At 44.6% G+C, this 8873-nt stretch overlaps 1 protein-coding gene across 1 annotated transcript in view; it reads left to right on the forward strand.

Annotated features, from left to right (window-relative positions):
• The window catches only part of SAMD8 (sterile alpha motif domain containing 8), a 111916-nt gene that overhangs the window by 98206 nt on the left and 4837 nt on the right, over nt 1–8873 (forward strand). The gene's annotated exons all lie outside the window — the stretch shown is intronic.

Here is an 8873-nt window from a genome sequence, read left to right on the forward strand (position 1 = left end):
CTGTTCCATCCATCAAGACACAAAGTCTATTTCCCCAGCCCTTGTAGGTGCTGTCTTTGTGGCTTGCTTTAATAAAATGTGGTGGAATTGCTGTTATGTGACTGAGGAGGCTACCACTTTCACCCTCTTGGGATGCTGGCTGAAGCTGCTGTGCCATGAAGGAGACTGGGATGAAAGATCTTGTAAGGAGAGAGCGGCTCAGCTGACCAAGCTCTCCCAGCTGAGCCCAGTCCCCAGCTCACCCACCAGCTGATGCAGCTGCATGAGTAAGCCTGAGGGAGACCAGGAGAACTGTCCAGTCAATGCACAGGGTCATAGACATAAACTGTTTTAAGCCACTAAGTTTTGGTATGGTTTGGTTTGTTCTGCAGCGATAGATAACCCACATACCTAATACTGTATCTCTAAAGCCCCTTCACATTGGTCTTCTGTGTCTTGAAAGACCTGGCTCTACGTCTTTAAGAGTGCAGAGTGTGTTTTCCAGACTTCTTGGTCAATACCCAGTTCCATGCTGTCCTGAAGTGTGTTTTCACAAGGCTGGTCTTGGCTCTGAGGCAGCTGTATTTTAAATGCAGTCTCACTGGTGAGTCACTGGTGCATTGTCGCTTGGCTTTGCCTGGAATTAAAAGGACCAACAAATATGTTTTCAAATCTTTTCAATTAAGAAATCACAAATTTAGGGACTTCCCTGGTGGTGCAGTGGTTAAGAATCCACCTGCCAATGCAGGGGACACGGGTTCGAGCCCTGGTCCAGGAAGATCCCATATGCTGTGGAGCAACTAAGCCCGTGCGCCACAACTACTGAGCCTGCGCTCTAGAGCCCATGAGCCACAACTACTGAGCCCCCGTGCCACAGCTACTAAAGCTCACATGCCTAGAGCCCGTGCTTTGCAACAAGAGAAGCCACGACAATGAGAAGCCCATGCACCGCAACGAAGAGTAGCCCCTGCTCGCCGCAACTAGAGAAAGATTTCTGCCTGCGACCAAGGTGAAGCAGTAGGGTCCAGATTTACCCTTCCACTTCATTGATGCCCTCTAGTTTGTTACCATCATCATCCTAAATACGGTATTCCAGTTGTGATATGGGCCTAATACTGAGGACGGCCAGCCCATGCTTCCCTTGATCTGGACTCTATATGTCTATCATTTCACATTTGTAATTTCATGAAGGAGGTAGAACCTGAGCAGGCACTGTCTGGTAGCTTGTGATCTGGCCTCAGCTGACCTCTCCAGCCTGGCCTTGCTAGAAAACCCCTCTTCCTGCTACCTCCTCCCCTAATATCCCATCTGTTGTAATTCCCATTCTTGTCATATTATTTGCAGTTTGCTGAACATGCCATGCTGCATCGTGCCTGAGCATTCTTTCCTTATGTGCTGCCCTCCCCCTCCTTGTCTGCCACACAAACACATCCTCCACTTTTAAGAATCCGTTGAATTCTGAGGCCTTCCTGATGCTCTCAGGGTGATCTGATCCCTTCATAACCCCACTGTCCTCTGTTCATACAGCAATTCTTGCGCAGACAGCACTTTACAATACTTGATGTTTGTCTCCCTTTCTAGACTGTGAGATTGGTTTTTTTATTAATTTATTTATTTTTGGCTGCATTGGGTCTTCGTTGCTACATGCAGGCTTTCTCTAGTTGTGGCGAGTGGGGGCTACTCTTCATTGCGGTGCGCGGGCTTCTCATTGCGGTGGCTTCTTTTGTTGCGGAGGACGGGCTCTAGAGCGCAGGCTCAGTAGTTGTGGTGCACAGACTTAGTTGCGCCGTGGCATGTGAGATCTTCCTGGACCAGGGATCGAACCAGTGTCCCCTGCATTGGCAGACAGATTCTTAAACCACTGTGCCACCAAGGAAGCCTGAGATTGTTGATTTTTAATTAGCCTCCGGCACAGTGTCTCACACACGCTAGTTGCTTAATAAATGTTTGTAGAAGAAAAGGAGAGAAGAAGAAATGTGTGTTACAAAATCTGAAAGAATAGGGATTCCCCCCTGCTACCTGCCCCAGCTGGAAGAATAGCCCATGCAAAAGGTGAGTGGTTCCTTCTGAGTGATGAATACAGTAACTTTTATTTTTGTTAATTAATTATTTATGGCTGCGTTGTGTCTTCGTTGCTGCGCGGGCTTTCTCTAGTTGCGGCAAGCGGGGGCTACTCTTCGCTGCGGTGCGCCGGCTTCTCATTGCGGTGGCTTCTCTTGTGGAGCACGGGCTCTAGGTGCGTGGGCTTCAGTAGTTGTGGCACGTGGACTTCAGTAGTTGTGGCTCGCGGGCTCTAGAGCGCAGGCTCAGTAGTTGTGGCGCGCGGGCTTAGCTGCTCCACGGCATGTGGGATCTTCCCGGACCAGGGCTCGAACCCGTGTCCCCTGCATTGGCAGGTGGATTCTTAACCACTGCACCACCAGGGAAGTCCCTGAATACAGTAACTTGATTTCATTGCTCTGTTAATTGGGACTTCACTAATTTTGAAGGAATAACAAGTTGGATAGTTTATTTTATACCATTTATAAACACAGGGTTTGTTCAACTAAAATCCTGCCATATAAACAAGAGCAAGCATTTCAAGTAGCCTTAAACACCTGACAAGTAATCCTTTCCGTATACACAATTGATGGACTGAATTAGAAAAATATTCTCATCTGTTCATTAAAACAGATTTCCCTTAAGACGTATACTGAGAAGCAATTTATTAGCATAGTTCCACTAGATTCCTGAAGGTATAAAACTGAATTTCTTTTAATATGCTTTATGATTCAAACCAACTCTTGTCAGCTGGACCTAGTTAATCTGAATTAACTATACATGAAGTCCTTGGCACTGCAGAGAGCTGAGTGATTCATTCAAATGGTGTGTCCTTGTAGCTTGTCTCATAAAATTGCTGGAAGCCCAGAGAAAATGGATGCTGTTTTGAGGGCAGTGAAGGAGTTGTCCCTGGTACACTTTGGCTTCTAGATTTGAACCTCATGAGCTTGGTAGCTTTCTACTAAATGGGAGCTGTAGCAACAGCCCTGACTCTTAAAAGGCACCCCTCCCACTGACTTCCTACCTCCAACCCCCAAAATGCCCACTTCTATATACATATCATACCCATAGAACTTTCATGGGGCATCAGGACCTTAAATGAAGAAAACCACAGACTCATCATGGAGGGTCATCCTGTTAGAAGACAAGGGAAGAAACCTTGCTACGCACGAACACACTTGCCTACTGGGGGAACAAAGAGATCGCTAGTGCTGGGCTGTACCCCCAGCAGGGCCTTAGGCGTTTCTTCTACCTACAACTTTTCTACTCTTGGCTCAAATATCCTAGAGCTGGCGTTTCAAGGGACTAATGAGGTTTTGGGAAGAGCTGAGGTGAGTGTGAAGGCTTCCCCTCCCATCAGAGAGCAACATTGGGCTCGTGGGACAGGTTACACCCTTTCCTGAGCCTCCCCAGATCCTGAGCCACAGCTGGGCATACAGGCAGAAGCTCTAGGGATTCTAGTAGCTTCCTCCTGCACAGACCAATGACAGGTTACTTTGGAGGCCACCCCTGATGTGCTGTGGTTTCCCCCACCAAGTCAGAGTCCATGGGAAAACCCTAAAACCAACATGGCCTGGGGAATTCCCTGGTGGTCCAGTGGTTAAGACTCCGAGCTTCCACAGCAGGGGGCACAGGTTCGATCCCTGGTCGGGGGACTAAGGTCCCACATGCCACGCAGTGTGGCCAAACAAAACAAACAAATAAATCTTGTTATTTAGCACAGGGAGATCAGCTTGATCCTTTGTGATGGCCTAGAGGGATGGAATAGGGAGGGTGGGAGGGAGGCTCAAGAGGAAGGGGATATGGGGATATATGTATACATATGGCTGATTTACTTTGTTGTACAGTGGAAACTAACACAGCATTGTAAAGCAATTATACTGCAATAAAGATGAAAACAGAAAACAGAAAAAAAAAAACCCAAAAAAACATGGTCTGACACCATGTACCGAAAGAGAAGGCTATACTCTGAACTAGGCAGGAAAGCCCTGGCTCTGTATGTTCTAATTGTGTCCCTACATTGACCCATTGTTTATTATCAATCTTTGCAATTTCCTTCCTTCATTTTTCTTCCATTTTTTCCTAGTTACACTAAGCTTGGGTATGAGGCTTTTACTGCTAAAATAGCTCTTCCTGGTTGTGTTTACAGGAGTGCCAACCTCTGCAAAGGGGCCTAGGAGCACACCTTTGGAATTCCTGGCCCTTTTCTTGGCAGTTATTTCTGAAATCATGGTTCTTTTATATATTTCAATATTATATGTAATAAATATATTATATATATATTATATAAACATTTCCTATTTTATACATGTATTTTGAATATTTACATTTCCTGTACCATTGGTTGATTCTCCTAATTGGCTCTTCTGCCCCTTTTCTCTGAGATGCCCCTTTCCTTCTGCAAGGAACCATTTTTTTCCACTCAATTTAACAGCTATTTGTTGGTCCACAATGAATAAGGCCCTTAAGGGGAGTTAAAGATGAAGATTACACTGTCTATCCTCAAGACTTTATAAATCTGATAAGGAAAGTGGAAAAAAACACAAATGACTGTAAACCATAAGTATCATTCTGTCTGTTGAGTACCTGCTATATGTGCAGTGCTTTAAGTGTAATTTTTCATTTAATCCTTGTAAGCCTTGCAAAATAGTGGTGTAATCCCCTGTTTTACAGCTTGCTGAGGAAATTCCTAAAGGTTGTACTGCTAGCAAGTGACAGAGTTGGGATTCGAACCTGGTATACTGTCTTCTAGAGTCCATGAGCTCCCCTACTGTATCAGGAGGCCTCTCAGTGCAGACCATAGAAACAGATTCCATAAAAGTGATGTGAGGTTCCAAGGAGGAACTGAATCTGGAAGGGCTTTAGAAACACATTTGAGATAGGTATGCTAGTTTACATCCTGTCAGCAGCAGATGCCAAGATGGAATTAAATGTGCAAGAGATTTACTGAGGGATATGCCAGAGACAGATAAAGAAGAAAAAGCAGCAACAGCTTCAGATTTGGATACAGGAAGAAGATTGGGTAGAAGAGTTTCAAATGGCAGTGTAGCTCTAAGAAAGTTTCAGCCAGGTCAAAGGGGCATCCTGTTAGACGAGCCCCATGTTTTGCAGGGATGGACCTGCATGAATACCCCCATCATGCTTGGTCATCAGCAGCAGCTCGTGTGGCTTCACTGGATCCAGAGGGTCAGCAGCCAGAGCAGTGAATCTGCCATGCTCCTCACAGCAGCAGATGTGAACAGTGCCTTTTCATGGCTGCCATGATAGCCTTAGAAAAACTGGTTAAATTTCAGGGGTAGCTATGTTGAGAATGACATTTGAGACAGCACACTTTCTATGGAACACTAGGCTCTCAAGATCCTTGTTGAAAAAACTGGGAATTTGTTGCATTCTCCTTTCAGAGACTCATCATGCACAATAATTCAAGGCTCTGTGAAGTTCCACTTAAAGAAATGGGTTAACCTTGGTTTAATATAACAGTTCCCACACCTATTTGATTACAGAGCTCTTTCTATGTATGTAAATTCTATTAATGCCCTGTGTGATTATTGTTCAGCAAAACTCTGTGCTTGCTTAGAAAGTTAGGTATCAGCCATATGGTGAAGGGTTTTAACCTGTATTTAACCTGGGTTGCTTTATAGAGGGGTTCTGAAGAGGGGATTCATACAATCAGAGTTGTATTATCTGGCAGTGGTGTGTAGTGGTGATTGGAGCAAGAGGGTGACCCTTAAAGTTAATCCCTGATTACTTACAGCCATAACCAGTCCTGGGATTGCCCCCAGTCTCCAGAAATAGCATGTGAATCATTTGAAATCCAATTGCTTTACCTCCAATCAAAGGACTAGGAGAACTCAAATTGTTGGGAGGGGTGGGTCACCCAGTATCAAACTGACCAACTTCCTACAGCCAGAAATAATGGCCCATTGTCCTTCTGGCTTCCTCATCAGTTGCCCTCTGTACTGAGTGTCTAGGCAGCTGCCAGTCAAGTTGCCCTTGTGACTTTCCCAGGCCTCAGAACTCTCCTTCACACTCCTTCCACTGCCTCCTGCACCAGCCCTAGAGACACAGGGCAGCCACACAGTAGATGCAGGAAGCCGTGGGATGTGAGTCATGAGACATTCTCATTGGTGACCCAGTGACAAGTCTATGGACAAGCTAGCTTCCCTCTCCCCCTTTTACCTTCATTGTGGAGGCTCATGCCCTCATCACAAACCTACCAGGGAAAATTTTTCAAGGCAACTGTCTCTGTTAATGGGCCATGACAAGGCTGGTCCAAAGCAGTGGACTCTTTGAACATTCCATAAATATGGTTAGTTACCTGCATGGGGTAAGGCTTTGATGATGCGGAGGCAATGTGAATGGTTAAGAGCATGTGCCCTGACTCACAGCTGGGCTTAAATTTTGTCTCCACCACTTAAAGCTATCTATGCATACTGGGCTAGTTACCTAACCTCTGTGTTTCTAATCTATAACAGGCATCCTTATAGTACCTGTGTTCATAGGGTTGTTAAAAGAATTAAATAAAGCATATGAAGTGTTGAGAACAGTACCGGCACAAAGGAAGTGCTTGATATATGTTAGCTGTTATTATTTTGATTGTGTTTATCCTTACTAGTGTCATCATTATTAGTTACTGGATGGGTGGGTGGGGAGGTGGGTGGGATAAAGTTAAGTAAGAAATGGTTCCCACCATTAAAGAGTTTGATAGGGAAGGCAGAAGGCAGAGTGTTTTTTAAAAACATGATATGTAGGTAAATTTTAATTAAAAAAACCATAAATATTGAATTCTAGTTAATTATATGTATGCTGAAGTATTTAGGAGTGAAGTATACTGATATCTGCAATTGACTTTGAGATGGACTGATGAATGGATAGATGGAAAGATATGGGATAAAGCAAATATAGCAAAATGGTAAATGCAGACTCTAGGTAATGGATATATGAGAGTTCACTATACAATTCTTCCAACTTCCCTGCATATTTGAACATTTTCATAGTAAAATATTGGAAATATATGTTAATACCTTATGCCATAAGGTAAAACATAGCATAGAATTTCAGAGGGAGTAAAATGACGTGTAACTGGTAGGTCAGAAAAAACTGTGGTGGGAGTACATTTGAGTTGGGCTTTAAAAGGATTCAGAGGGTTTAACTCAAAAATGGTGGGGACAGGGAAGCATTCCAGGTGGGATGAACAGCAAAGGCCATGATACTAAAAACACTGTGATTTGGGAATGTATGACCTGAATTAGTACAGGTGGTAGGAGGGAAACATGACTGTGATGGAAGGCAGAGTAGGATAATGGTCCATCTTCCTTATATCACGGACCTTATCCTACAGATAAATGGGAGCCACTGAAGTTTCTTGAGCAGGAGACTCTCTGCATTTTTCCTGTCACTTTGGGCTAGGCTTTCCCATATAGGAAGGTGTGAACTTTTTCAAGGAACTAAACAATGTTTCATCAGTGTTTTAATTAGAACTCTGATCAAGACCACGGGTTGGACTGGATGATAAATAGCAAAGTCCTTTTATTACATATCAGTCTCTATACAAACCCAGAACCATTACACTGGTATATCAATTGAGAGGAACTGCATGAAACTTGCACTTAATTTGTGTCCTGACTGTTAAGCTGTAACTCCACTATCTGCTTTAATAGTCACATCTTACATTAAATACTAAATCAGAAACGGAGTCCACACACTGCATGTGTCTGGAGAGCTTTAGAATGCTCCTCTTTTCCCCTAGGGACTGCTGGGACTTGATAGACAGTCTAGATCAGTGGTTTTCATGCTTAAGTGTGCCTAAGAATGACAGCCCAATGTTGTATGCACAAAACCAGGCACACTGTCCTTTAGGTGCAATTTCAGGGATTTTTTCACAGGTACTGGCTTGACTTTTGAGCCCAGTTAATCCTAAAATGGCCCTTACCCCCAACTGTGGGTCTTAACTCCCCCAAATATTTTAAGTCCCTCTATTTATCTGTGTTCTCCTTAGTTTTCATCTCAATCCTGTCTGTGCTTCCTTCTTCCTGGTTTGTCCTCCCACTGCTGCTCTTCCTGCCACCCCATCCCATGGAGCCCTCTAGAACCTTGTTCCATTGTAAACAAACTACCCTAACTCCTTAGTTTCACCACTTAGTGCTCTTTCACTCTGCTCACCTTGGCAAAAAACTACCTTTTTCCATTGATATATTGGATCTCAGGGAAGACTGCTCATTTTCCCACACCCTCCCACATCCTAGGGCTGGACCTGGGGACAGGAAGGATGGCCACTTTCTTAATTCCTCCACCCTGCTATAAAATCACCTCCTTTGAGGTTCATGCCTTCAGTTATACCATCCTCTACTGAGGTCATCCTTTATGGCCAGCTTCCTGTGTTCCCTGAGGACTTTGGCACCTGACTCAGTTTTCCTATCTCTTATGCTAGCAACATTCTGGTAACTTCAGTATCCCTGCCAGCAAACTGTGTCTATTCCACCACTGTGTATTGGATGTGTGGGGGGCAGGTAGCTCCAACAACCAAGCCTCACCTCTTGTCCTGGACCACCTTCAACTCCAGTGAACTTCACTTCCACCCTTCCATGGCTACTCCCCACCCAGAATGCTCCACTGCTAAACCTTACACCCCAACATCCCACATTCTAACTGTAACGACAGCTTAGGGTTCTCTCTTTCTCTTGTCTCACCTCAATAAATGTTTGTTCCAATTGTATAAAGATTCCCAGTGCCAAGCCCCGAAGACCCAGGCAAGAGGAGCCCCCACCCCAAGTCTCATACTTTAGAGGTCCCCAGTCTAACCCTTCTCAGATGGTGCCTATTCCTCTAGGGTTAGGAGTCTGCAGGGCCAAGGG

Source organism: Balaenoptera borealis (assembly GCF_965194805.1).
Source record: "Balaenoptera borealis genome assembly, chromosome: 10".
In the NCBI taxonomy this organism is placed as follows: domain Eukaryota; kingdom Metazoa; phylum Chordata; class Mammalia; order Artiodactyla; family Balaenopteridae; genus Balaenoptera; species Balaenoptera borealis.